The following is a 27563-nucleotide window of genomic DNA, read 5'->3' on the forward strand; positions in this document are numbered from 1 at the left end:
GCTAATTGGCAAAATTCTCCGGCATGATCAACTGTAGAAATAGCAACATGTAATGGGTCCCCAAACACTCGCTCAGTCCCGCTGGTTCATTCTTCCATCAAATTTTCACTCATCAAGATACAAGTACAAAGTGCTGGTGATTTCCTGGAAGGCTAAATAGTTTTTCCTAACCTGGCAGCAACAAAAGCAGGGATGTTTACATTGAGCTAATGAAATGCAAGTAATGGACAAAACAGAGCAAGATGGGGGACCAGGAGCCTATAAGGCTTCCATCATTTTTTCTTTCAGTTAGCTGCCGAAGTAAGAGAGGATGGCAGAAAACCTCAAAATCTCTCTTTTTCCTTCCTTCTGTATTGATGGGAACATGCTTCCTTACTCTTCTTATAAATGGAGCCTTGATGATGATTGAAAATGCTGTGTGTGTGTATGCTTTTGAGAAGCACAGCTTCTTTGGAAAACTTAGAACATTTAGAAGCAAAGCAATGACTAATGCTAAATCTAGAGTTCTTAAAAACCAGCTGATGCATATTCCTTCTACGAACATGTTGTCTCCTGCAGGACCTGAGACAGGGCTAGGTCAGGCTGACAATTGTGCGGGCTTTTATTTTAAGCCTCTTAACCCTACACAACAGCTGCAGGAGTGCTGGGACCCCTGGGGAGCACAGCCCACCTGGTTCCCTTCTTTTCCTCCCATCTAGATGATATGTTTAGTTTTTTAGTTGCTAACAAGGCAACTACCCGTTTCCATGGCTGACTGCCTCCATCCCGGATAGTTTTGAAACTGGTTATGCCTTAACCTAGTGGTTGCCTCTCACACTCGTTTTGCGTTTAATGGTGTGAATCAGCGTGACTCTAAAGCAGTGGTGCGTGCAGGTAAAGGGTCTAGACACAGCCCAACTGTACAGGTTGGAATCCTGGCTCTGCCATTCACTGGCTGCAGGATTTGGAAACACACGAATATCTTTAGTCGTTCTTATATGGAACGTCCTCTATGTCAGGCATTCCTGGAGAACAGCACAATAGGAACGCATGACTTTTCACACCCCCGGGGAGAGTGCTTTCCTCAGTCTCCATTTTTCAGATGGGGACACTGAGGTACAGTGGGGCATGTCGGTTTGCCTGGCTTCCAGACATGTCACCCTATGGCTGTATGAGACCTCAGGCAACAAAACAGTAGCATATCTTACCCACCCTCTCATGGTCGTTCTAGTCCTAGAGGGATGTTTCTTTAATACCAAGAGAATAAGCATGGCACAATATCAGAATAAATGACAAACTTGTAAATGGAGTAAGTTCCGTTGTTTTAATCAACCACTGCATTCTTCTCATTTTTCTTATTTTGTAATTTACTGGTAAAAACTTTGGCATGTTCTGGGAAAAATTTTCCACCAGTCCGGACTGGCGTTTAGGAACCACTACCTCACTAACATATCTTGGAAGCATCATTGTTACTGTAATTAGTAATATATAGTATGCAGAGAGGTAATTATTGTATTTTTATCATTATTGGCTCATTCTGCTAAAAAAATAAAAAAGATGAAGGGCAATATCATTCAAACAAAGAAACACAAAACTTACTCTTAATTGGGGAGCAGTAGTGCAGATCGTGTAACTTTGATAATATTTGTGGAAAATTCTAAATTTAGTCATTCCAGAAGACACACATTCATCCCATAAAATTTATCTCCCTTAATTTCTGGCTACCACAGAACATGTCTGTGAGCACACACAACGTATCTGGGATTGTGGATAGTTCTGCTCTGTAGGTGTAAGCCAATCTGTAATGACCCATGTCTGCACACCCCGCCCTGTAGACTAGCCCCGTTGTTAGCCAACCAGAACGCCTCAGAGACTTCTCTGGACATCTGAAAACACTGCCAGGAGAAGAGGCTCTGCCCAGATATTTCCCTGTCTTCCTAGGAAATACGGCCAGTTGATTGCGGTCCTATCCTGAGGCAGCAGAAATGAGGCAATCTGTTCTTTATCTAATGGATCTTCACTAATGTTTTCCACCAAGAATTACTAAATCCGCTGGACCGTCACAAAATAACAGTTAAGGCTGCTCTCGTTTCCCTGTGTCGTTTTTCACAATCTGAAAACATGTCAAGATAGGACAAGATGGCGGAGCTTGGATTTTTCTTTTAAGAATTGACAGGGAGGTGAGAAATACCTCCTGGGCAAACATTCTTTGATAGACCGTTGCGTGTTAAATAAATGGCTTTTTTGTTGTCTCATTTTGAAAGTGTGAGCAATAGAGCAGATTCTTTTTTGTTTTCATTCCTCTATGTTTTTTTTTTTTTAAATTCACCCTTTTTGAATTTTTTAGATTATGCTTTTATTCACAGAGCCCTTCTAATATATACATTGAAAGGAAATGTGTGGGTTGCTCTTAAGTTCCCACTGTGGACTTTCGGCTGACATTAAAAAAATTCCATTCATGCCTTGAGATTAATAGAAAAATCAGGGCTTTTGAAAATGATTTTATTTCCAAGAAGTTTGCCTGCCAAAATCTAAATATGATTTAGTGTAGATAACTCAGAGTTATGTGTAGAGGGAGTTAGGGTGAAGGGTTTATTGAACTCACGTTTTTGTAGATTAAAACCTTTGGTTTTGTGTGTCGTTGAAATGGGTTGACAAACACCATGGTCAGTAACCATCCCGTTCTTCCCCAATGGTCTGGTACAGGTCACACTTCACATTTTTAGTTCCCATATCGAGGGTATATACAGTTGAACCCTAAGAACATAAGCACTTTTTTAAAGACTAGTATTTTTTTTTAACTTTGCCCACTTTTCAGTAGCACTTTTGTTTCATGTCTTTATACTAACTCAGTGGAGTATATTCATATGAAAAGAAAAAAAGGACACAATCTTTTCTTTCAGCAACATTTTTTCAGTTGTTGGTTTCACTGAGATATGATTCTCTACCATCCTTCTTAATTGGTGCTCAAAACCTGACTCATAGTTTAAGGATACTTTACATCGAGTTGGGGGTTTGTTCAGTGGCCTGCTCTGAGATAGAAGGAGGCAATATGATTCTCTTCCTTGGAGAACTTGCTTACGTGGAACCAAAATTTATGTCCTTGAGGTTTTGAACTTTGGGTCCCCTAGAGCAATAATCCGTTTTCCATGTGGCAAGCCTATCTGAAGTTGGTGATCACATCCTACTGAAGCCCACTCTTGAGGTTAAAAATTCTCAGATTCTTTAATATAATTTTGAGCAATGTCTCTATTCCTCACTGGAGTTGTCTGTCTTTTGAATTTACTCTCTTGCACGGCATGGCTCCCAGAATTGAGCACAACTCCTAGGAATGCCTGGTCAGAGTAGCACAGGGTAGGCTTCTGTCTCCCTCAGTCAGGGTTGCTGTATCTGTGAAGGAGGCATGAACACCTTTTGGGGAGTGCTGAATTTACCAGTCACTTCAGCCAATGAAGCCACTAGACATTTTTGTTTTGCTCTAGGCCATATTTCTCCTCTGCCGAGAATAATTTATTCTCTCTCACTTGACTGACTTTGTAGCAAATGAAAATTTGCTACCTTCATCCCTGCATCCTCCAATAGGAATGTGGAAAATGACAGAGCTGAGAACAGAGCCCTGTAAGATGCCCCGGGATCTCCTTCCACAGTGATTGGTTGGTTAGCACCGAGACTTCCCTTGACTAATAATCCACTAAGCTGTAAAGCATTCGAGCCAATCCACCCAGAGTGTTCATGAAATCACTTCCCTTGTTTGTGGGTTACCTCCCTAAGAGAAAAGTGAACTTAACAGGTGCGATTTGGTTCCCCTGAAATACGTTTTGTTTTGTAGTCATTACTCCTGCGTGAAATTTGGGTGTTCATCCTTTCTTAGCCATTTTTAGTGGTTGGGCAGTAACATTTCTTGCTTGCTCTCTTATTGTGTGTCAGCAGGGGCTTGGGTTCATTTACAGACACTTAATGGTGTTTCTGTTATATTAGAAATATGTTATATTAGACTTCAGGTCTTTTTTGGCGTTTTCCATTCTCTCTCTTTTAGCTCCAAGATGACTCTTGTTTTTAGAAAGTGGAAGAGTTCTCACCTCTCACCCACATGTCACCATTACCTCAAGAAAATACATAGATTTTTAAAAATAATTCTTTCTTTTTTTCTTTCTTTCTTTTTTTTTTTTTTTTTACCAGCTAAAATCCCTTCCTAAACACAGAGACATTCAGTACTATTCTTCCCACATTTTCAAAACAAGGCTTTGCAAATTTATTATCTGTCCTGCTAAAAGTCTTTCTTCCATGTTTCATGTATTCATTGTTAAAGCTGACCGTTTTGGGAGCTCCTTGGATGGGACTCTTCTTAGCTACACATTTCTTTTTGTCCTAATTTTAGCTTCTGGGGCTCAGGCTGGGATAATGATAGTGTTATCTCAGAAATGTTTGAAGTCTTTCTTCCTAAGTTCCTTCTAGACCCACCCACTCTGTGCTCTTCCGGGGTCTAGGATCACATCTGCACCCCCTGGCTCCCACGTTCCTGTCATTGTCACGTTGCTCATGAATCTCTTGGTCCACAGTTGATCCACAGGAGTGGTGTTCCTGCTTGGTTCCTAACATTTGAGGCCTGGGGGTCATGCTTAGGGTGCAGAAGTGTGCTCCTGTGAAAACACAAGGAATGAGGCTATCATAGAATTCCCTTTACTTTCCAGGTCATTGAGGTTCTACTTTTTATATTTCCACCTTGCTTTTTGAATGGTATAATTTGGTAGGGGCCAGGGAACACTAAACAAGGAACCAAATGACTGTTTTCTTGACATAGAGCAGCCATAAACTTGCTATGTGACACAGGACAAAATCTTGGCCTCAAGGGACCTTTTCTCCCTCCATCTTCAGGAGTTTGGCAAGATTATGTCCCCTCACCAATCCTACAACTTTAAAAATGGAGCCTTAAGATGATCTCTTGTATTAAGGATCCAGGACAACATCGGTTCCAGTGACAGCCCATGTTGAGTGGTCTTATTACTGGAGTTTTGGGGTTCTAAAATTCTGTACATCTTACTTTTGTTGTTCGCGGTAGGGAAAAAATTTAATCAAGGAGAGTAGTGCAAAAAAAGAGCTAGCATTGATGGAACAATTTTCACAAACACAAAATAGTACCTTAGGGCATGTTCATAATCCCTTCTCAGAAATTTTTGACACCAGGCATGTTTCAAATTGAGAAATGATATGATCCTTGGGGAGCTTCAAAACTGAACATTTCTGAGGCAGCACTGACATTCACACAAGGTGAGATGAGACTAATGACATTGATATTTCGGAGGCAAAACGTGAATGTCCATATAAAGTGAGATAAAGACCATTATTAGTTAAGATCAGGTTGTCATCCACGTTTATAAAAAAAAAAATTTATTAAAATAAATTGTGGCATTGGTAGTAGAAATCAATACTGGTCTTACTTACTGGTTTTTGTTTTTACCAGAACAGAAGATGGGAAATTTGGTAGGACATGTATCTACTTGATTTTATGAGATTCAGCCAAAGCCTTCAAAAGACGTACTATTCACCCACTGAATTGAATTGACTACATTTGTGCTTCTATTATATGCTAAACAAATTCTTCTATTCAGTAGGTATGGACTGAAGTTATACTGGGTGCCAATCCCTGAACTGGATAAATGGGGATATAAGAACGAATATGTTAGTTAAGCATTAACTCTTGATTTCAGCTCAGGTTATGGTCTCAGGGTTGTGAGATCCAGCTCCGCAGTGAGTTCTGTGCTCAGTGTGGAACCTGCTTAAAGATTCTTTCTCTCTGGGGCTCCTGGGTGGCTCCGTGGGTTAAGCCTCTGCCTTCGGCTCAGGTCATGGTCTCAGGGTCCTGGGATCGAGCCCCGCATCGGGCTCTCTGCTCAGCAGGGAGCCTGTTTCCCTTCCTCTCTCTCTCTCTGCCTGCTTCTCTGTGATCTCTATCTTTCAAATAAATAAATAAAATCTTAGAAAAAAAAAAAAAGATTCTTTCTCTCTCATTCCCTCTGTCCCTCTGCATGCATGTGTGTGTGCTCTCTCTCTCTCAAAAAAAGAAAAGAAAGGATATATTATTTATTTATAACTGTTCTTATTGAACCCACAAGTCAAGAAAGGAAGAGAGGCATTATGCAAACATTTGCATATTATCAGGAAGACTTAGTCCAGTCTTATGGTTCGAAGAATTCCCTTCGAACAGGTATTTAGACTAAAACCTGAAGGATGAGGTGGCACCAGCCAAATGAGGAGGGTGGGGGAGAAACAACCTTCCAGGAAGTGGCCGTATGGGATGGCACAGGTGGGAGAAACCCATTCAGTGAGCCCCCAAAATCTAGTAAGTTTGGAGCAAAGAGGAAGATGACGGGTAGCTAGAGAGGTGAGTTAGGGGTCAGATTGTAGAGGACCATGTAAACCAGTTTAAGAGTTTAGAACCATCGGTTACTATGTCAAGTCTTGTCTGTAAACAACCTGTTCTTTGAGCCATGGACCATGTATTCTAGAGCTCATCATAATGTTTGGCATGTGATTAAATATATATTTATGAAAGGAAGCGGGGGACAGGAATGAATTTAAGAAAGAATGACTAAATATAAGCATGAGAGAAAACCTGAGCATGAGACATGGTGTTAATCATTTTTAAGAATTGGGAGATGGTTTCTCGGCTAAGGGTTCAGAATCTGGGTTTTTAAATAAAGCTAGAACTTAGTCTATGACTTCAGGCAAGTAGTTTTGTCCTCAAAACCCTCCAAAATGTGATAGTTCATCTATCATCTCTAGCTCTGAAATTCAATAAATCTATAAAAAGAACTTCTAAATGAGTGTGGGGCAGATTTCTATCATTCAGAACACAATTGGCTGCAAATTGCAGTGTGATTCTTGTGGATACCACATCATGAGGAGAGAATCATGGGAAGTGTCTGTTTTCAGGAAGGTATATGGCCACATACATCATCCAAACTTTTTGAATCATCTTTGATTGAATATTCATCCTACTCCTAACAATATAGTTGGAAGAGCTGTTTTTCCTCAAATTTATATTCAGTAACGCCCTCGACATTTCTCAAATTGCTAGTGTCAGTTAGGACAAGAACAAAACAAGAATGTTAAAAATACATTGTGTATCTATGCCATGGCCGCAAAAACTGAATGCCAACTTGCCAGCGAAGGCTTTCTTTTCCGGGAACATAATTTGCATGTGGGGGTTTATTTAAATACTTTGAAAATGTGTCCAAGGAAATAGAGCAGTTGAAAGAATTATCAGAAACTGGTTGCGTTTCATTCTAAATCACACTTGTTTCCAAGACACTCTTGGTAAAACTAGAAGAGGATCAAGAGAGGGTGTTTGGAGCCTACTCTCAGTCCTCAAACACACAGGACATTTTTTCTTATTGTCTAGTTTGGTCTATGGCGACTTGACCTATTTTCCTATTTTGTTCCTCCACAATGTGCAGATTAAACATCTATTATTTGGCTTAGAACTTTGAAGAACTTTTGTGGCTGTCTATCTGTAAGACATTTTAGTATTTAGTAGATATCATAGCTTGGCTTACAGAAAACAAGCTTGGGAGCTTATAGAACCAGTGGGCTTGATCGTATTTTTTTTGAACTGGGCTTCTGCATGGGAGATGCAAGAGTAGAAGCCAGATAGGTATCATATAGGGGTAGACTAATCTCAGTATTTTGGTTTTTACAATAGAGTTGAAATAGCGAGCTGCTGAAGTGAGATGGAGAAGTTGTAAGGTCTTAACTCAAGTTGCATGACCTTGGGGAGTTCGCTCAATCTCACTGGGCCTCAATTTCCTGTCCTGTATGATGAATGAGATCATAGGAAACCCAGGGTGTCTCAGTTCCAAGACACTAACATCTTCTACAATCTCATGGAGACAAGTTGCTTTTGTGTACAAAAGTTTGAAAATTGCGCACTTTGGGTCTGAGCTAAAATATCATAGAGATTCAAGCCTATTCTAATAAAAAAATTTACATCTTTTATTTAAGTAAAGACTGTTGATTTCTGGCAAAAGAAGTCCAACAGCTTCTAAATCATGAATTGTCCCACTTCTCGCTTTGGGAGAAACTTCGTTGACTAGCCCCAGTGAGTGCGCTTTAAATCTCAGACACCAAATGTGAAGAACCACTCTAATTATAAAGATATTTGACTGTTTTCTTTCACATACACATACACACATACTATATATGTGTGTGTGTGTGTGTGTATATATATATATCTGTGCAATTATATTTACATATTAGGATTTGGCTCATTATTTGAAACATTTTTACTACCAAGAGCTTACAATCTACTTTATGGATTAAAGAATAATGCTTTCCAAGTAGTAGCATGCAGGACAACGCTTTTAGTTTATAAGAAATGAAACAGAGTGGGGTAACTGGGCGGTGGGCATTAAGGAGGGCATGCGATGTGATGAGCGCTGGGTGTTACACATAACTGATGAATCCTTGAACACTACATCTGAAACTAAAGAGGTACTACATGTTGGCTAATTGAAATTAAAGAAAAAAAAAAAGAGATGAAACAGAGAAATTGTTACAATCTGGGGTTTCTAGGAAATTTCCTCCAAGAAGTCAGCCTTAGTGACAGTAAACTGCTGTCTGTGTTAACACTTCACCTAAAGCATATTGTCCAAGTCTGCTGGACTCAACTCAAGAATAGAGGCTTTAACCTATCATGAAATGATTGTAGCGATGCATGATCTTTCTGATCTTGTTTGTCTGCCTGTTTCTGCCCTGGAACTACCTTTAAAGTAGTATGGCATTCTTAGCACTGTACTGCTTACAATAGATACCTACATTCTTCTTCTATAAAATGAGAGGAAGATGAGAGTCAGCCTACAAAAAGAAGAGGCCGTAAGAACAATATCTCAAAAGTATTCTCAGCTCTCACAGGAAGGCAATTCATGAGTATAATTTGTTTTTTTTTTTTTTTTAAAGATTTTATTTATTTATTTGACAGAGAGAAATCACAAGTAGATGGAGAGGCAGGCAGAGAGAGAGAGAGGGAAGCAGACTCCCTGCTGAGCAGAGAGCCCGATGCGGGACTCGATCCCAGGACCCTGAGATCATGACCTGAGCCGAAGGCAGCGGCTTAATCCACTGAGCCACCCAGGTGCCCTAATTTGTTTTTTTTTATTTTAAAATTTAGTCCCCGCTGATGACCAAAAAAGCTGAATGTGGCTGACCGTAAAATATGTAAGTGCCATGGAACAGAAAATCGTTAATGCCAGAATAAGAAGACCTGATCAATAAGGGAGAGACGAGCAGGAGATTTTTGTTTGCTTTTTGTCTGTTTATTTTTTAAAGCACTGAAACTCAAACACTGAATCATTACCCCAAGGAATTTCTACGTCCTGACAAAATTGGCTTCGTGGTGGGAGAGGGCCGTTCAGTGGAATCGCTATGGGATGTGCAAGGCCCTTACTTGGAGGTTGCTGAGCCTGGCAAGTAATGGCGATCAGCAGTTACCCTCTGACAGCTATTTTGTGGTTTAAGGAAGACGGCTTGTGGTCACAGTCCAACCCCTGCTGGACAGGTATCCACATCATAAGAAACCACCACTAAATTTGGCACTACAGCCAACTATTATTGGCAGCAGAGAGAGAAGGCCTGAATCAGCATTCAGCCTGAGAAACCCTGACCATTGAACCTGGTCAACCCAGGCCAGGCCATGCTCTGCAGGGGACATGGGAGCATGGAAGGGATCATGGCTTGAGAGCATTTGACAGTCTATGGACACAGTGATCATTCCGATATCCAGGCTTTTCCGTCTAGCACAGTTTTATGCCCTTAATTTGTAAACAAAATGAACCCCCTCCCATATTGGGTATGATCTTTTATCGGCAGATGGAAAAATATAAACCCATAGTCCAGGCACTCTCTTTACTAGGTAACAGTGTATCTAAGCCTTCCAAGTTGTTTTAAACACAGTCACTGTGCTAAGAAAGCTCACACTTTCACAGAATGGTAAAGCGATGATGAGGAAAAGCAAAGAAATGCATGCCCGAAGGTCATTCAGCAGTGAAAGCTGGTCTTTCAGTGAGCTGGCCGAGTCCTGGGCCGTTCAGTACCACCCACCTCCAGGGCAACAGAGGACCTGAGGTGGTTCTATCCAGATGGTGCCATTCTCCAAGCCTTATTTTCCTGAAACTTGATGTCCTCATAGGCCCCGGTATCTACTGCAAAGAAGTATAAACGGCTTATTCTTCCAGTAGGCGCTCACTTTGTTTCCTTCACTTTTCCATATCTGGTTATTTTTATTCAACACACAGTAAAATACATCCCTAAATGGAGAGAGTATACTAATGGATCAAAGGTGTTCCAAGGGCATTGCCACCAATATGTCAACAGTAGAATTTACCTGGCCCATGGGGCCCAACAGTCATTAAACAGGGTAGCAGTCTGGGGCGCCAATGAGCTCCGCAATATTATAGCTAACGTTGACCCCAGTAAGGTGGGTGCACCTCCTGCTGGTCAATAAATGAGGTAAATTTAATGGCAGCCTTTGAGGTGAACCAATGTTTTATTCCTTGGCCAAGGCTGGAAACCGTGGCTGGCCGTCAGGAGTTGAGGGTGATATTTAGGAGCGTGGAGAGGCAGGCAGAATGCTCGTAAAGAGCTTGGAAAATGCTTATAAACGTGGTTGAGAAGAGACAAGGCATTGGAAACAAAAGCAGATTTTCCAAACCAAATCTCTGAGATGCAATTTTTTTATTATTATTATTTTTTTCTGCAGACAAGCTCTGGTTGAACTGTGTGGTACAACTCCTAACAGTCTTTTGCCAGAAGGAGTCAAGTAAACATGGCAAAGAAATGTTTTTTTCCTTTAGGGGAATATTGACTTTTCTCTTTCCTGTGACTGTTTTTTTTTTTTCCCCCTTACCCTACCTGGAAACCGTTATAGTTGCTATAATCATATCAAACTAAATACACGGAGATGAATTAGCCTTGAAAGTACTTAGCATTAACACATGGTAGAGTCGATGTAGTCAACATAATTTAGAATAATTAAACTTTTGTGAGATTTCCCATTTTCTTTTACCCTGTGTTTGCTTAATTTCTTTGGCACTTCAATTTAAAATGTTTTTACTTGCTTTTTACAGTAAATCAAAGACAATTTTTTACTAAATTTCAAAGTGAAAGGAACAGGATATAATTGTGAGCAAAAAGAGGGGGGGCTGATGTGATCAGGGAAATAGAATGGAATTGCTACCTTAAATGGAGATTATCATGATTGAACATCAATTATGATAGAATCAATCAAATAGATCAGTCAAATGGAATTTGATTTCTAAAGACTCACAATTCTTAGAATCTATTTAACTGTCATTTAAGAGCAAAAAAATCATCTTAATTTTTTCACATTAACTGGCTTTTGAATTTCATAATTTTCTCTGTACATGATTTTTAAATTGGAGGAAAGGCCCAGTAAACTTTCAGTGCTTTCTTATTATCTCAGTGTATATTTAGGAAACATCAGGATATAGTTAATCTAGTATTTCTGGTAATTTAAATTGGTCATGTGCTAAGCAAACACTTCCAATCAATACCTGAATACTTCCTATACAAGCAATCTTATTTCCTTACAATAATGAAAGTAGAAGTCCTTGTTATTTTGTAAATCTTTCAACTTGAAGTGGGCTGGCCCTTATATAGTGTTTATGTCAATAAAGTACCTGACTAATGCGGCTTTTTTTTTTTTTTAAATCAGCATGCTCAGCTAAGCCTCTAAAAAGCAGTGGACTAAAAAGTGTAATGTCACAACAATGAGTGTTGATTTACTTTTTTCTTTGGTGAAGAGCAGTCTGAGCCCTACAGTTGGATTCCTACAGAAAGCCTTATTTTCAAGGGCCACATGGTGAAGGCTCATGTAACAGTCATAGACACCACCAGGGGGTGCCAAAGGACAGCACCTGTTTGCATAATACCCTGAAGGGCACTGCAAAGAGTGGAAGAAAATCACCCCCAAGTGAGAAACTTGTGGTTGGATCCACCTTGGGCAATGGTGGAGCAACTTCTTATGATAATGGGTTTGTGCAAATGGTCATTTCAATCACTAGAAATGGACAGGGCCATTGCAATCATCAGGTCAACCTCCTTACTTTATGACGGAGTCTACTGAGATCTGTAGAGAGCAAAGGTCTAAAACCCTGACCGTGGGCCGTGGCAGAACAGGGCCTAGAGGGGAGGTCTCCAGATTTTTCCTTTACAGCTTCTTCCGCTCCGCCATGCTATTTCCTCATAGTGAGAATACCGCAAGGGCAGTTCACACATTGCATTTGACCAGCCCCATTGTCCTTTTCAACACGGGTGAATGGAAAATCATCTCCTCCCCTGAGCTTTCAGGTTCTAATGAATAGTTACTAAGAATTTTCCCTCTGTACCCCTTCCTCAGAGAGTCTTATGGAAGAGAATAGGATTCACTCGGAGGACTTTGCGTTCTATTTAGGGAAACCACATTCTTCTTGGAGTGTGTTCTAATTCTTTCCTCGCTTTTTATCTCTACTTTTCCAGCGAGCACCAGCTGCAGGATCTTTCTTATTTCTATAGTCAGGACCCTGTTGGCCTCTTGTCAAAACTAACACAATCTCTCACGCCAAAAAATACATTAGGAGTTTATATCTTAAAATATATTAAAATGTCTCTGTGTTACAATGCATGCTAAAAACCCATTTTCAACCGATCCAGATCCGAAGGTTTTTACATAGGTAAAAACCCATGTTCTTGCTTTGTAAGAGTCCCTCTGCTTTCTTCATCAACAAATGAGGTCAGGCCTATGTTGTGGGTGTAGGAGAAGCCCACTGCACCACATAAATTAGAATTAGAATCATAACTGAAACCTTTTAGAGCACCTATCGATTTTAGTATGTCCGGTCTGTAGAGGAGACTTCAGCTTCTACTTCCTCCTGATTTGACAGCTGCCTTGCTATGGCCAGAGCTTGGACTAATGAGGTTACAGCTGTCAGGGTTAATCAACAGATCCAAATACGAGAAAGGAATGGGTAGCTGGTTTCAGTTAATTTGTGCAAATGTACAGATTGGGTGGGCAATATTTACACTGGTGACTCAAAACAAACTTTCAGGAATTGAGCCAAGTATGATCTCACCAGTTCTCAGCTCTACCCTGGGGAGATAAGACACAACTTACAGAAACAGGAGATGGAATACAAAAAAGTTCATAGCTCCAAACTCCCCCATGAAAAGCCCATCTACATCCAGCATGTTTTCCTCTTACGCGAGTATCTGATTCAATTTCCAATACTCAAGTCTGGTCATCCCTGAAAAAGTTCTCGAACTGTCCCGATGATTCAGCTTGGGATCTGTGAGTCTTTTACCCTTGCCCTGGGACTTTATGTAAGAGCTGCCCCTCCCCCGGTCCTGCGCTGGTGAGAGCATCCAAAGGGAGCGCCACAATTGCTGCACACCCATTTTGTTATGAAAACATGAAAACATCATTCTATTAATATAAATACAGACTGCATCTGCCAGGGCTAACTAGAACAGGTGCAAAGTCTTTAGATGCTTGCTGGGACTGAGAAATGAAAAGAGTGGACAAACAGTTTTCTGTGGTGGCACTGCTGGTGTCAATGTAACATTCATCTCTGTTGCATTCCTTGATGTTCATGGAAGGTAGCCCAGGGAAACTCAACACCACTGGCTTGCAAGGGAGAGAGGCAGGAAGGAGGAAGAGCAAGACAGCGACGACATGGTCTCTAGGATTCTGTTTATGCAAATAACTCTCCTCTTGATCTGGGGCTTGCATGGGTTATGTATAGAGTGCATTCTGTCGGATCTTCTCCTGCTGCGAGTTACGGGGTGCTGCCAACATAAATATTCCACTGGTTCTGAATTTAGAAAACAGCTTACAGTCTCCTGATGTGTCTGTTCTTCCTCTTTTTTTTTTTTTTTTTTTTTAATCTTATCCATGTGACTGCCACTGTGTTGCCCGTGGTTTCAAATTCACTTTGTAGTTTTCCAGGCAAGAGAAAGTCATTGCCTGAAAGGCACATCTGGGTTCCCGTCCCTATCAAGAGAGTTATCTCGAGTTCACTTTGTTTCATGGAGCGGAAGCGGGAAACACAGGTGCCCATTATGCCGCAGTCTTAACAAATAAACAAGAAATACTCTGTGTCATCATTGTGGATCTTAAGTGGGGGGTTTTACACTTTGGGGGAGCCCATGCTGAGAAGTGGGTTCCTAAGGATAGGAGTGTGTCACACGCACACGCATACTTCTACACGCATACATCTTTGGTAGTTTGGGATGGATTGTTGTCATCCCAGTCTCTCCCATAGTGGTGGGTAGAATTCTAAAATGATTCCCAGGATTCCTGTGTCCTGTGGTACACATCCTGGTGAATCTGTCCCTGGGTATGGGTAAGACCTGTGGATATGATGAGATATCGTCCCTGAGATTACCTTGTGCTATGTATGGCAGAGGAGGAGGCATTTTGAAGATGTCATTAAGGTCCCTAATCAGTTGACCTTGAGTTAATTAAAAGAGAGATTATTTGGAGTGGTCTGAGCTAATTAAGCAAGCCCTTTAAAAGAAAACCTAAAGCCCTCCCTGAGGTCAGAGAGATTCTCTGTGAAAGAAAATTCTCTGTGAGAGAGATTCTCTTTGAAATTAGGTGCTATGCTAGGAGAGGGCACCTGAGAAGTCTGCATGGCAAGAATGCCAGGGCCCTTCTGGGGCTGGGACAGACAGACCTCCAGCTGACAGCCGGGAAGAAAGCCGGGACTCGGTCCTATAGCAGCAAGGCACTGAGTTGAGTCACAGCCATGGGTGTTCAGAAGAGAACCCAGAGCCCTCTGTGGGCTCACAGCCCTGTTTGACCCCTTGACTTCAGTCTGTTGAGACCTTGATCAGGGAGCCCAGTTAGGCTGTGAAATGATAAAGGAATGTCACTTCATGCTACTAAGTTTATGGTCATTTGTTACGAAGTTTGTGGTCCTTTGTTACACAGCCATAGAAAATGAATACACCTTTGTTCTGTACAAATGGTATCTAGATTTTGAACATCAACAGAACTGGTATTGCTAAGAAAGAGAAAAGTGTACCCACACTGTAGATGCCACAAATTACCTGTTAGAAGGAACTTCAAATTATAAATGGTGGCAGTGGTTGTTACATTCTTCTTGTCAAACATCTCATTTTCTTCTCTGCCTTAGAGTTGGTAGCCACTCTTTCATTTCTCAAAGGGGATTGAAGTTTGTTTGAATACTGATTTAAGGCTTCAAAGCACAGCATCGTAATCAAGACGCGTCCTATTTTTGTTATAAGATTTATTAATTATTCACGAGGTTCCTAGCTTTTTCTCTGGACTACTTTCTTTGTTACCAGCCTAACATTTGGGCTTTATAATGAGCAACCCAGAAGGAAAAAGGAGAAGATGACAGCTGGTACAAATGCCAGGGTTGGGCTTTTGTTTTGGGGAATTTGTCAGGCAGAGACTATCCTGACCATGAAAGTAGGGATCTCACGTCCCTGGTCTGAGTGTTGTTGTCCAACCGCAAGTGGTATTAAGAAATCTTTCAAAATAAACTACATTAAACATAGACATAGATGTGAGGCAAAAGTGGGATTTTATTTTGTTTTTTCTTTTTTTTTTTTAAGATTTTGAAAATTTATTTATTTAGCAGAGAGAGAGAGAGAGAGAGAGAGAACACAAGCAGGGGGAATTGGAGAGGGGGAAGCAGGCTTCCCATTGAGCAGAGAGCCTGATGTGGGGCTCGGTCCTAGGACCCTGAGATCATGACCTGAGCTGAAGGCAGACTCTTAACCACTGAGCCACCCAGGTGCTTCAAAAGTGGGATTTTAAAGAGACATACTTTGTTCTACAGATCCCCTCAATGTTATTAAAAATCGAAATAAATGACTGAGGATTTTTGTTTTTGTTTTGTTTTGTTTTTAGAAATGACTTTTGTAAGCTGGACTCTGTTCTTTGAATTATGTAACCCTCAAAGTCTGGACCACAGGGGAGCAAAGACTTGTAAACCTAAACTGGGCACAAAATCTTAGGTGTTTTTGATGGTCCTGGCACTGAGTCCTTAAGGCCACTGTGATGTCTGAGATGAAGTTCTTGTCAAGTGCTTCCTGTATCATGGGAGGTCTCCCCAGGAACTCCATCTTCACCTGTGGATAAAGTCAGCAGGAGAAGGGCTAAATCAGACACACCCATGAGCATCTGTGGAGGCACGGATGCCCAACCTGTACTCCTGAGCAGAAGTGAAATGATGTTTTCAGCCTTGATTTCATCTCACAAATTATAAGCTCAGTTTAATTGCTAAGGAAAGAGGATAAGACGTGGTTTATATTGGGAGTTATTATTATTATTATTATTTTTTTAATGGAGCACCAACACACAAAGCCTGGGTAGTGACATGTGAAAAGGGAAAGCTGTTTGTTCTTTTTAGAATAAGCATTAGCAAACTACAGCCTGTGTGGCAAGCCCAGCTGGTCCCTTGTTTTTGTAAATTAAGTTTTATTGCAACACCACCATGTTCATTTGGTAACATGGTGCTTACGGCTGTCTTCAAGCTACAACGGGAGAGGTGAGTAGTTGAAATGGAGACTGTCTGACAAAGATTAAAATATTTTTGCCTGCTCCTCTGTTTGCTAACCCCTATTTTAGAAAACCTTTCACTTGTATATTGTTATCATGGAAAACCATGGAAAGTATCTCTGCAGCAACAAAGTTGGGTCATTTGGAAAGATTTAGGGGAAGAACACATTTAAATGGATCTGTTTGGAAATTGTCCAGCTCTAAAAACAATAATTAACAGTAACTTTGCTTTTATCCAAACTAAGTGTTATGCAAGCATTACCCTATTTCATCCCATAATAATTTTATCGGGTACTATTACTCCTATTTTACAGATTATAAAAAACCTGAAGCTGTGTTGGGACAAGGAACTGACAAAAAACTGCTCCCTGTTGCATCTGGAATTCAAACTCATGTCTATCTGAATCCAGAGTCCGGAATCTAAATATCAGACTGTGATAATGTACAGAGATGGTAAATACTGGTACACTCCACACAAGGCAAACCCACCTCCCCCCACAAAGAGGAAAAACTTTCTTTTTGGGGGACAAATGCATATTTCGGGATTGAAAACATATAGTATAAAAACTAGTGTAGAATAAAAAGAAAAGATTAAGTTCACTCACTAAAGATGAACTTACCAATATAATAAGATTGTCCTATGTTTTGCCTGAAACTTTTTATTTCTTGTCTTTGATGAACAAGAGCTGTCATTGATCCAACAAATATTTACTGAGTATTGACTTTGGCAAGATGCCCCATAGCCACGGAAGACCACCCTTTCCTCTTGAGAGGAGGGATGTTAATTCACATAAACTTTCCTTTTCACCCTCAGGACAAGCGGAAGATGACGGTTGCCAGACTGACCCATTTCTTAGGTAAGAGCTCCCGGATACAAAGAGGTAGATTTCCGAGGCTAATTGAGTAAGATGCACATGGCAAGGAACCTGCGGCCTAACTTAGGATGTCAGTGAGAAGCCCTCGGTAAATGCTAGTAAATGAGATTGCATAGGATTGGTTTGCCTGTGAATAAAACAAGGCTTTCATTTACTAAGTTTTGGAAAAAGTCTCTGAAGGCCATGAAAACTGGGGATTAGGGGACATCAATTATACATTTTTTTTTTTTTTCATTACAAGTTTGCAATCGCTTCCTGAAAATGTGTTCGGAGCAGTCATTCTCCATTGTGGTGGATTTTGCCTCTCGTGGAATATTGGAACCCGTCCGCAGCCTTTGTCCCAACGCTGGGGGATGGCTCTATGGGCATCTAGTAGGTAGAGGTCAAGGATACTGCTCAGCATCCTACAACGTGCAAAGGACAGCCCATGCTGAAGAATCATCTGACCCCAAATGGTGATAGCACAGAGGTTGTGAAACTCTGGCTTAGGGGTTTTACTAGTGTTGGAGGGCGGTGAAACACTTAGGCAGTGTAGTTAACAGGTGGAAGGAGAGGCCAAGTCTAACTTGCTCAAGAAGAAGCTTGTGTCATAGTGGAATCTTGCTAGTCTCTACTTCTACAGCTGCTACTGACTTATTTGTGGGCATAGGATGCTTTTTCAGGTCCAGGTATTAAAAAAATTACTTTTTAATACCCTGGAATGTATTATTGGAAAGGAAAGCAGCTTCCCAGGGCTGCCATAACGATGTCTTACAGACGGAGGGGCACAGAAACGTATTGTCTCACGGTTCTGGAAGCTGGAAGTCCAAGACCCTGGTAGCAGCAGGCTTGCTTCTTGCTAAGGTATGTGAGCGAGAAGCTGCTCCATGTCTCTCTCCTAGCTTCTGGTCCTCTGCTGGCAATCTTTGGCCTCTGCTGTATCACGCCAACTTCTCTGTGTGTGTCCAGTTTCCCCTTTTCATAAGTCAGGTGGGTTCGAGCCCATCCTAATGATCTCATTTTCATATGATTACTTCTGTACCATCTCTACCTCCAAATAAAGTCACATTCTAAGGCATTGGGGGTTAGGATTCTGACATATCTTTTTGGGGAAGGTGGAGGGGACATAATTCCATCCTTCCAGCGCCTCACGCCAATACTATTTTAGAAACAGCCAACCCAGCCGTTCCACATTTACACAACTAGCTAGGTGCCCACTTCTCTTCTGAGACTCTACAAAGCAGGATTCTGAAGATACTCTGCGGGAAAGATGTAAATGAACTTTCCTTGGATGAAATTAATATGAAAAGGATTTGGCTTTCAGTTCACTCATGACAATTTTCTCTGTCACAATGAGTCATCTTAAAAATGCCTTGCAAGCCCAAAACAATGCAGAGCACCTAAGCCAAAGGGAAGATAAGTTTGCTCTCAGAAAGCCACATTTGTCCGGACGGGGAACATGAGCAACTTCATTTGTGCGGAAAGGGAGACTGAATTGGGCGGACTTGCTTCCATGATCGCCGGTTCGCTTTTCTAAACGGTCTCCCTGCAGCTTGCGGTCACCTTTGGTGGTCGGGCAGCCGTTTAAACAAAAGGCCCCAATGTGCTCGCTGCAATCCTGCCACCCTAAAGTGACCAGCCGAAATTACCTGTGACCTTTCCCAGGAGTCTGAGCAGAAAACCCTTCCCGAAAGAGGGAGCGATAAAGAAATCTGGACTTCATTCTTTCATGGGTTTGCTCATAGGAATGTTTATTGGCGAGACACTAAGAATAAACCCAGTTATTGAAGAGGGAGCTGGGAAGTTGACAAGCATGGCTAAACCCAGCAGAGAAATTTGATGAGGAAATTAGATGCTGTGTAGATGGTGTGTAGTGATTAGTCTCCTGAAAGCCAGGATTATTATATAAGTGGGGGGAGGGCAGCTTATTGTGTCCGACAGATTCCATTTATACAGGTATTCTTCCAGCTAATTAGACCCGTAATGCTGCACTTGTTTATAAATTTCTAGCACACTCTTTTCCGTGGAGTCTTTTAATGAGAGGAAACACCAAAGCAGCAGTATTTTCCCTTCCAAACTGGGTCTTGGCAAAAGGAAATAAAATTAAAAAAACAAAACAAAACAAACAAAACCCGGCTAAAACCTATCTTGTAACAGGTTTTTGCAGACTTTATATATTCATGACTATGTAGATTTGTGTACACCCACAGCAGTGAAGAAGACTGGCTGTATGAGGTAGAGCCCTGCAGTCCCATAAAGGAGAGGAAAAGAGATGCGTCAAAACGCTCTCAAAATGAGCGTTGACACATCTTAGTGCCTTGTATCCTGGCCGTCCCAAAGAGCTCCTCTTCGCAACCTCCAATTCTCAAATAATTGTTCATCCTGAAAGGCTTTTCTAAGATTGCTTTTGTTCAGTTGATCAGAGGAGAATAACACGTAGTGGGCTTACCTAGCACAGCACCTGGCATAGAGTAAGTGCTCAAGAATGTGGATGACTTCCTGCCTCGTTTTAATTCCCGTCCGTCCCTTCTCTGCACCCCCAGCTACTTCTCTCATAGTCCCCCACTGAAGGCGAAGATGCCATGTGTTGGGGAAAATTGGAACCAAAGCACGAATCTTGGCTGTGCACGTGATGTGACCTTCGAGGGCGCTTCGCTCGGTGGGCTCTGCGTGGTTGCCTGTCTACCGAGCAGCTGCAGATGAAACGACTTTTTCAAACCGTGGCAGACATTTTCTATGTGGATTCCTTCGCAGCCATCACAACCCTTTGGTGGGGAAAAACTCAGTCTTAGCAAGACAAAATCTCAAGCGAATTCAAACGTGGTCCAGGTTTCTGATAGCATCAACCAGTTTTCTGCCTGAAGTTATCAGAAGAAATGACATGCCCAACATCCAGCACAAAACTAACCAAACTACATCTTGGGAAATCTCTGACAACCACGTCCTCCTTGAGTTTGTTTCTTTGTTTGTTTGTTTAAATCATGCATGGCAGCTGGACTTGTAGCCATTTGCTTTTGTAGGTTGTTCCTTGTTTAAACAATATATCCACCAGGTCACTAATCAATACCTCTTCTCAAAAGAGAAGAGGTATAGGTTAGTAATGCATTAATTTCTGGAGCTTAATTAGCTAACAAGGATACAAAAGGCATGCAGTGGAGACTTCTTCAAGTTCCTGTGGGTTGAAATTGCACACCCTGGCACGGATACCTTCACTGGGTGATAGACGTCATCAACATTATAAGTGGATAAATTCATTTTCCTCCTCTAAGTACAACCCCATATTGTGCATTGATGCTTGATTGATGCATTGAGGAATGGAGAATAAACAAAAACCCCAATAAATTATTCGCTACTGGTAATGTGTTATTTAAACAAAGTTAGCTTTTCAAAAGGTAGACTATCCCTGATGGACACTCTACACATTTTATAAATTCAGGGCACTTGGAAGAATAATAGCACTTAAATCGCACACATTGCAAAGAACTTCACAGTTCTGTAGATATCTTTCCTCACTTATTCCATACAACAAACTGTTAAATGGGCAAGAAGTATTTTTAGACCCATTTTACGGATTAGAAAACCAAAGCCCAGAGAGCATAAGCAATTTTCCCAAGATCACACAGCTGGTGAATGAATGCGGATTCAAACCCAGGCAGTTTGGCTCCAAATCTGGAGCTCTTAAACACCATATTACCTCTTAATGGAAAAAAGAGAGAGAGAGAGAGAGAGCACTCATGGTGGAAGGAAGATCTCAAAAAGGGAAACCACTTCAAGTCAACTGTGTAAGCTTTCACTTTAAAAAACTAGAAAAAGAAGAGTATAAGAACCCTAAGAAGAAGAAAATAATTAAAAGATCAGAAAGCAATGAAATTGGAAACAAAACAATAAAGAGAACCAGTAGACTAGCTTAGACACAAAACTGGACAAAAGAGAGTCGGGGTCTATTTTTTGCCTTACATTACAATAATTGATTGTAGTTTTTGATTCATAAGTTAGAATATTTATTTTTAGGATCTTAGTATAAACTAGCCCTTATACTGAATCTTCATATCTCCTTACTGTATTTATAAACTACCTAGTAGTTTATATTATAAGACCGAGAGTGTTTCTTTTATAGCCCATCAATTTCACACTTAAATAAAAAGCATGTGTTTTGAATGTGTATTAATGTTTTGTGCACACCCATTCTTATTTCACAGTGGTTCCACATATTGTGGAATTAATTGTTTTAGGCATAAAAATCATCAGCTTTTTCTGAAGTGAACATCTTGCCTCACAAAAGATATGGAAGGAGAACAGTGCCATTGAATTAGTCACGAATGCTTGCTCTGTTTTTCTTGCAAACTCTGCCAAACCAAAAGTGTTTCAGGGGTTTATTTTACCTTTCAATGGAAGGACCAATTCCTTGGAGGGAAATTATATTTTGCACATTACAGTTAAAAATTATGTTTATTTTATTTTATTTTTGCAGCGGAGGTATTGTGACAAAACCATTTTCTCTTTGCAGCCTCTATTTGCCAAGATAGCCTTGAAAAGTTTGCTCATTTTCCTTTCTGAGGACTCTGTTATTTCAAGTATTTTTTTCTCTCTCTCTTTTTTTTTTTTTTTTGCCAGCTGTGCAAATTTTTATAAAACAGCTTCAATATGAATCTTTTATGATTGTTCTTCAGTCATCTGAGTTATACTAAGCACGAAAAGCATAAGAGATGCCCACTTTGGATACTGGCTAAGAGAGAAAGCAGCATGCAATGCACACAAAGGAAATTCAATCCTCTAACAGCTAATTAAAAAAGCATTACTTTCCACCAGGGCTGACCTCCAGCCATATAAAGGATAAAGATGGCTGTCTGTCAATCATGTTTACCTAACAAATTCTGGCACGGGATCATGATGAATGGACAGATCTAAAAAGGGACGATATTGCTCAGAACTCCTAGGTACTCTTAATACCACCTTTAAAGAGACAGAAGACCTCATCAGTAATTTGAAACCCCTGCCTCAGTGCTAGGGATACACTAGGGCTAAATTTGCCAAGGACGTCAGATACTAGACACAAGAAGGCAAGAGAAACATATTTTCACATCTGCAAAGATTTTGATGTAAGTGTATTTAAGATATCATAATGAGTTAATGTACCTTAATGTGTTTTTTTAAACTTTTTAAAAAATCTCTTGAGGATATACCAGAGAACTAACAGTAGACTGTGTTTGTTCTTCCCTGTAATTATCCCCAAATCAGCTAGGAGGAAGGAATCCTTGAAGTCATTTAGTCCATCCCCCTGTTTCTAGGCAGTCCAGCAAGAGACTTTTCTTCTTCAGTCATAAAAACACTAGATGAGTCAATAATTTACTTTCCTATGATACAGCAGATAGTGTAGGTTTTTATAGCCAAGAAATTTCTCCTATGTCTAAACTGAATCCTACCATTTTCAAAGCAGTATTTTGTTCTGCCCTTCATTAGGAAAAAAAAAAAATCTTTTCCATCTGCCATAAAATATCTCTTCACAAATTTTCACTATGAGGACTACTTCGAAGAGAACCCTGATAGGAAAAAGTTCACTCAAAGTTCATGCAAGGGAAGAGTAGCCAGTCTAGATCCTCTCTAGATCCAGGAAAGGTATGATTATCTCTTGCAGGCTCTCTCTCTCTCTCTCTTTTTTTCTTATTTTTAGTTGAGGTATAATTGACACTAACATTATGTTAGTTTCACATGTACAACATAATGATTCAATATATTGTTTGTATTGTGAAATGATCATGGTAATGAGTCTAGTTAACATCTATCACTGTACATAGTTACAATTTTTTTCTTGTGATGAGATCTTTTAAAATTGACTCTCTTAGCAATTTCCAAATATGTAATACAGTATAATTAACTTTAGTTACCATGCTGTATGTTACATCCCCAGGACTTTTTAAATTTTGTAACTGGAAGTTTGTACCCATTGACTGTCTTCACCTATTTCACCCACTCCCCAACCCCCTGCTTGTGGCAACCACTGATCTTAAAGTTTCTGAGAATTTGTTCCTGCTGTTGTTATTGTTATTGTTGATGTCTAGATTCCACATATAAGTGAGATCATACAGTATTTGTCTTTCTTTTTCTGAATTATTTCACTTAGCATAATGCCCTGAAGTTCTATCCATATTGTTGCAAATGGCAATATTTTTTCTTTTTATAGCTGAATGTTATTACATTGTATAGATATACCACATCTTCTTGATCTCTTCAGCCACTGATGGACTCTGAGGTTATTTCAATACCTTGGTTATTGTCAATAATGCTGCAATTCCATACAACTTCTGACCTGCATTTTTCAGGAGTCTTTACTATGTCCCGTCTGTCCTTATCATTCTTGTTGAGCTTACCTTATTTGCTTCAATACTTATTTTGGATCACAGCAAGGAAAATTTGATTTTTTTGTATTAATGGTAATAATGAAACTAACAGTAATACTACTAATAAAGCACAGTGTCTGGAAAGCAGAAAATATAAATTTACTATTTGGATGGTTTATACCTACATTTTTAAAAAAGATTTTATTTATTTATTTGACAGACAGAGATCACAAGTAGGCAGAGAGGTAGGCGGGGGGTGGGGTGGGAAGCAAGCTCCCTGTTGAGCAGAGAGCCCCATGTGGGGCTTGATCCCAGTACCCTGAGATCATGACCTGAGCCAAAGGCAGAGGCACCCAGGCGCCCCTATACCTACATTTTTGAGCTTCAGCTTTGTCCAGCGATGGCATGGTGGCAAGGAATAATCTGACCAAGTATGCCGGAGGAACATTCTCTCAAGATTCTTATTTCTTGGGGTTCTATTTATGATTTTTGAATGCACTTTAATTTATTTTGCTAACTCAGGCTGAGACTATGAAGTATCATATCTCTTTTGATATACTTTATTTTGCCCTAGTTAAATATTATGAATTTTTTTTTCATTTTTTGGGCCATGTTCCTTCTCCAAAACCACATATCCATTCACCACATTTTTTTGGCATGCACATATAGGTTTGTAATACATTTACAATTGTTTTCTGATTATTTAATGAAAGTTAGTCTTGTCCATTCAAAGTCAAGAGGTAATAGAGAGTAGTGGCTCTGGTTTACTTATTCCCTGGGACAAGTTATAGAACTTCTCGTGCCTCAGTTTACGTTACTATGCTTCTTAAAAATAGGTATCATAATATTACTTTCTATTAGGATTATTATGAAGATTACGGGGATTGATGTAGTGCTTAGGACAATTTCTTTCTTTTTTTTTTTTTTTTTAAAGATTTTATTCATTCATTTGACAGAGAGAGAGATCACAAGTAGGCAGGGAGGCAGGCAGAGAGAGAGGAGAAAGCAGGCCCTCCGAGGAGCAGAGGGCCTAATGCGGGGCTTGATCCCAAGACCCTGGGATCATGACCCGAGACGAAGGCAAGGGCTTTAACCCACTGAGGCACCCAGGCACCCCAGGACAATTTCTAATACATAATAAACACTGTATATGTAGCTGCTATCTAGAGCTAACCATCCACCTAATGTTCTAACAATATCATTGGTAAGTCCAAATAATTGATAAATATACAAAATTCTCTGAAGATGATATCTGGGTTTTTGCTCAGTTGCATTTGTCATATGTGTTTTTCTTTTTCTCCCCTACTGGCTGATATTCTAGCAGTTTTTCCTGGTGAGGCTCCTTCTCAGGTGTGTGCTACTTTATAATTTGCATAACGACCTTATCCCAGTTATTTCAAAGCATTTGTATGACATACGTAGGTAATTGTTTTCAGAGTCAACTTATCAACTTATGCCAGCATTCTTCTGATTTGTTAGAAGAAGATTTAGATTTAGTTAGTTAGAAGAAGTTAGTTAGAAGACGAAGATTAGTTAGAAGAACTTAGTTAGAAGAAGAAGATTTTGATTTCCTGCAAATCCAGGAAACAAATTGAGGGTTTTAGAGGGGAGAAGAGTAGGGGGGATGGGTGAGTCCGGTGGTGGATATTAAGGAAAGCAACTGCTGCGTGGAGCACTGGGTGTTGTACACAAACAATGAATCTTGTAACACTACGTCATAAACTAATGATACACTGTATGGTGGCTAATATAACATAATTAAAAAATAAATAAAATAAACATTATCAATCCAATTCAGTATTGGTCTCATTCATCACCTTCAAATTTTTCTTAATCCAATGGTTTTGATCTTTATAAATAGATATTTGGGTGATAAGTTTTAATATATTTCCCACATTTTATGTATAATTTTGATGACCATAACCTGTTCCATATTTTTTTTTCCTGTGGTTTTTTTTTTTCCCCCTGTTCCATATCTTTAACTGGAGAATGAATCAGGGTCAAACTTTGGTCTTTTCCCCAATTACTAATAAGAAATTAAGTTGTATGTACCTATATATTCTGATGAGATTATAGCTCCTTTTTATATTGCATGTCCAATATTTATTATTTTACTGTGCAAGGCAATGAAATGTGGAAGCTGAGAACTTCAACTTAGTGATAGGAAGTCAGTGTCATCTTGGGGCTCTGTGTATGTGTTTGAGATTTCCTTTCCATTCCTAAGGAGGGAAAGAAAATTTGGATAATTTATGACATGTTAATGATGCTTAGTGGAAATATATCTGTATCTTGTAATGTTTAATAGTGGTGAGAAAGTTTAATTTGCCCTCTCTTTTACTCATGTTATTAAAAAAAGAATATTTGAGGGGCGCCTGGGTGGCTCAGTGGGTTAAGCCGCTGCCTTCGGCTCAGGTCATGATCTCAGGGTCCTGGGATCGAGTCCCGCATCAGGCTCTCTGCTCCGCAGGGAGCCTGCTTCCTCCTCTCTCTCTGCCTGCCTCTCTGCCTACTTGTGATCTCTCTCTGTCAAATAAATAAATAAAATCTTTAAAAAAAAAAAAGAATATTTGAGTGGAGAGAAAGTGAAACATTAAGTGGGGAATATTATGTGGCTCCTTTTTATTTGCTTTCCATGAGCTTTACCCTAAAATTCTTCTAAATGCTTGTCCTCATAATGGCTTTTGGCACTGTTATTTTTGGATAACTTAATACAGAATGCAGTACAAGAAACAAGTGTCAGAGTTTTGGGCTCTGAAGGCAAATTTCTGTAATCAATCATGAGATTTACAACAGATTCTAAAAAGAGAAGTGATTTTACGGAGAAAGGATTTAGGATGGTAAAATGTCATCATAGGAAAAACTCTAAGTGGCATTCAGTTCCAGCGTACTCCACAAGTGCAACTGACATTTCATAAATTGTCTACATTATCATATTATGTCAAAGGGTCATAAAAATTGGGGCATTAACGAATGTAATTTAAAGTATTTGACCTCAAAATAAAGTCACTCTCTTGAGACCGGTAAGAAGTATAGCTGTCTCCCACAGAAAATTTCATGATGGAGCTTACTTAATTTCAGAATTACCATGGTAGAAGAGATTTCGAAGTGTACAGTTAGTGGCTCATAGACTGCAAAATCCAGAGAGTTACTTTCCGTAGCATGTTGCTCCTGCATGATGTGACCATCCAACACCATTCTGGAGGGGTTGAGGAGAGAGTGGAGCAGTTGCCCAGGCTCAGCTTTCAGGGAGGGGAATTACAGTATGGTGGAAAGTAAGTTGGATATTAGACAATCCATGAATTGGCCATGTAGACATTTAAAATACCTTATATGAAAAATGTTAAGTGAATAGTTTAGTTGAGGCATTAAAACAGTCTGTGCCACAATTCAAAGAGACCTGTGAGAGCATGAAGCTGTGCTTTCCCCTTTTCGTTTCATGGAAAATTCCAAATATTTACAGAAGTAGATAGAATAGTATAATGAATCCTTAGTATCTATGGCTTGGTCTCAACACACGGCCAACACATATCACTTTGTTTCATCTTTATTCTCACCCCCTCTACTAATACATTATTTGGAAACAAATTCCAGACATCATACCACTTAATGTGATATACAATATCTTAATGTGATATAAGTAAGTATCTTAATGTGTATCCTTAACAGATAAAGACTCCTCAGTGTTTAATATATCCATAATACCACTATCCTTCTGAAAAATTTAACTCTGTTTCCTTAATATCATCAAAATCTCACCAGTGTTTACATTTCTTTGTTTCATATTTTTTCATAGTTAGTATGAATTAGGGT

The 27563-nt window shown here is 39.9% G+C and overlaps 1 long non-coding RNA gene across 1 annotated transcript in view; it reads left to right on the forward strand.

Moving 5' to 3' along the window:
* The window catches only part of LOC132017372 (uncharacterized), a 32660-nt gene extending 11906 nt beyond the window's left edge, over window positions 1–20754 (forward strand). The window contains exons 2-5 of the long non-coding RNA XR_009404247.1: window positions 16876–17014; window positions 17376–17418; window positions 18193–18279; window positions 19959–20754. This is a non-coding gene — a long non-coding RNA (uncharacterized LOC132017372). The remainder of the gene's footprint in view (window positions 1–16875; window positions 17015–17375; window positions 17419–18192; window positions 18280–19958) is intronic.
* Window positions 20755–27563: the final 6809 nt, after the last annotated feature.

Source organism: Mustela nigripes, chromosome 5, assembly GCF_022355385.1.
Source record: "Mustela nigripes isolate SB6536 chromosome 5, MUSNIG.SB6536, whole genome shotgun sequence".
Classification (NCBI taxonomy): domain Eukaryota; kingdom Metazoa; phylum Chordata; class Mammalia; order Carnivora; family Mustelidae; genus Mustela; species Mustela nigripes.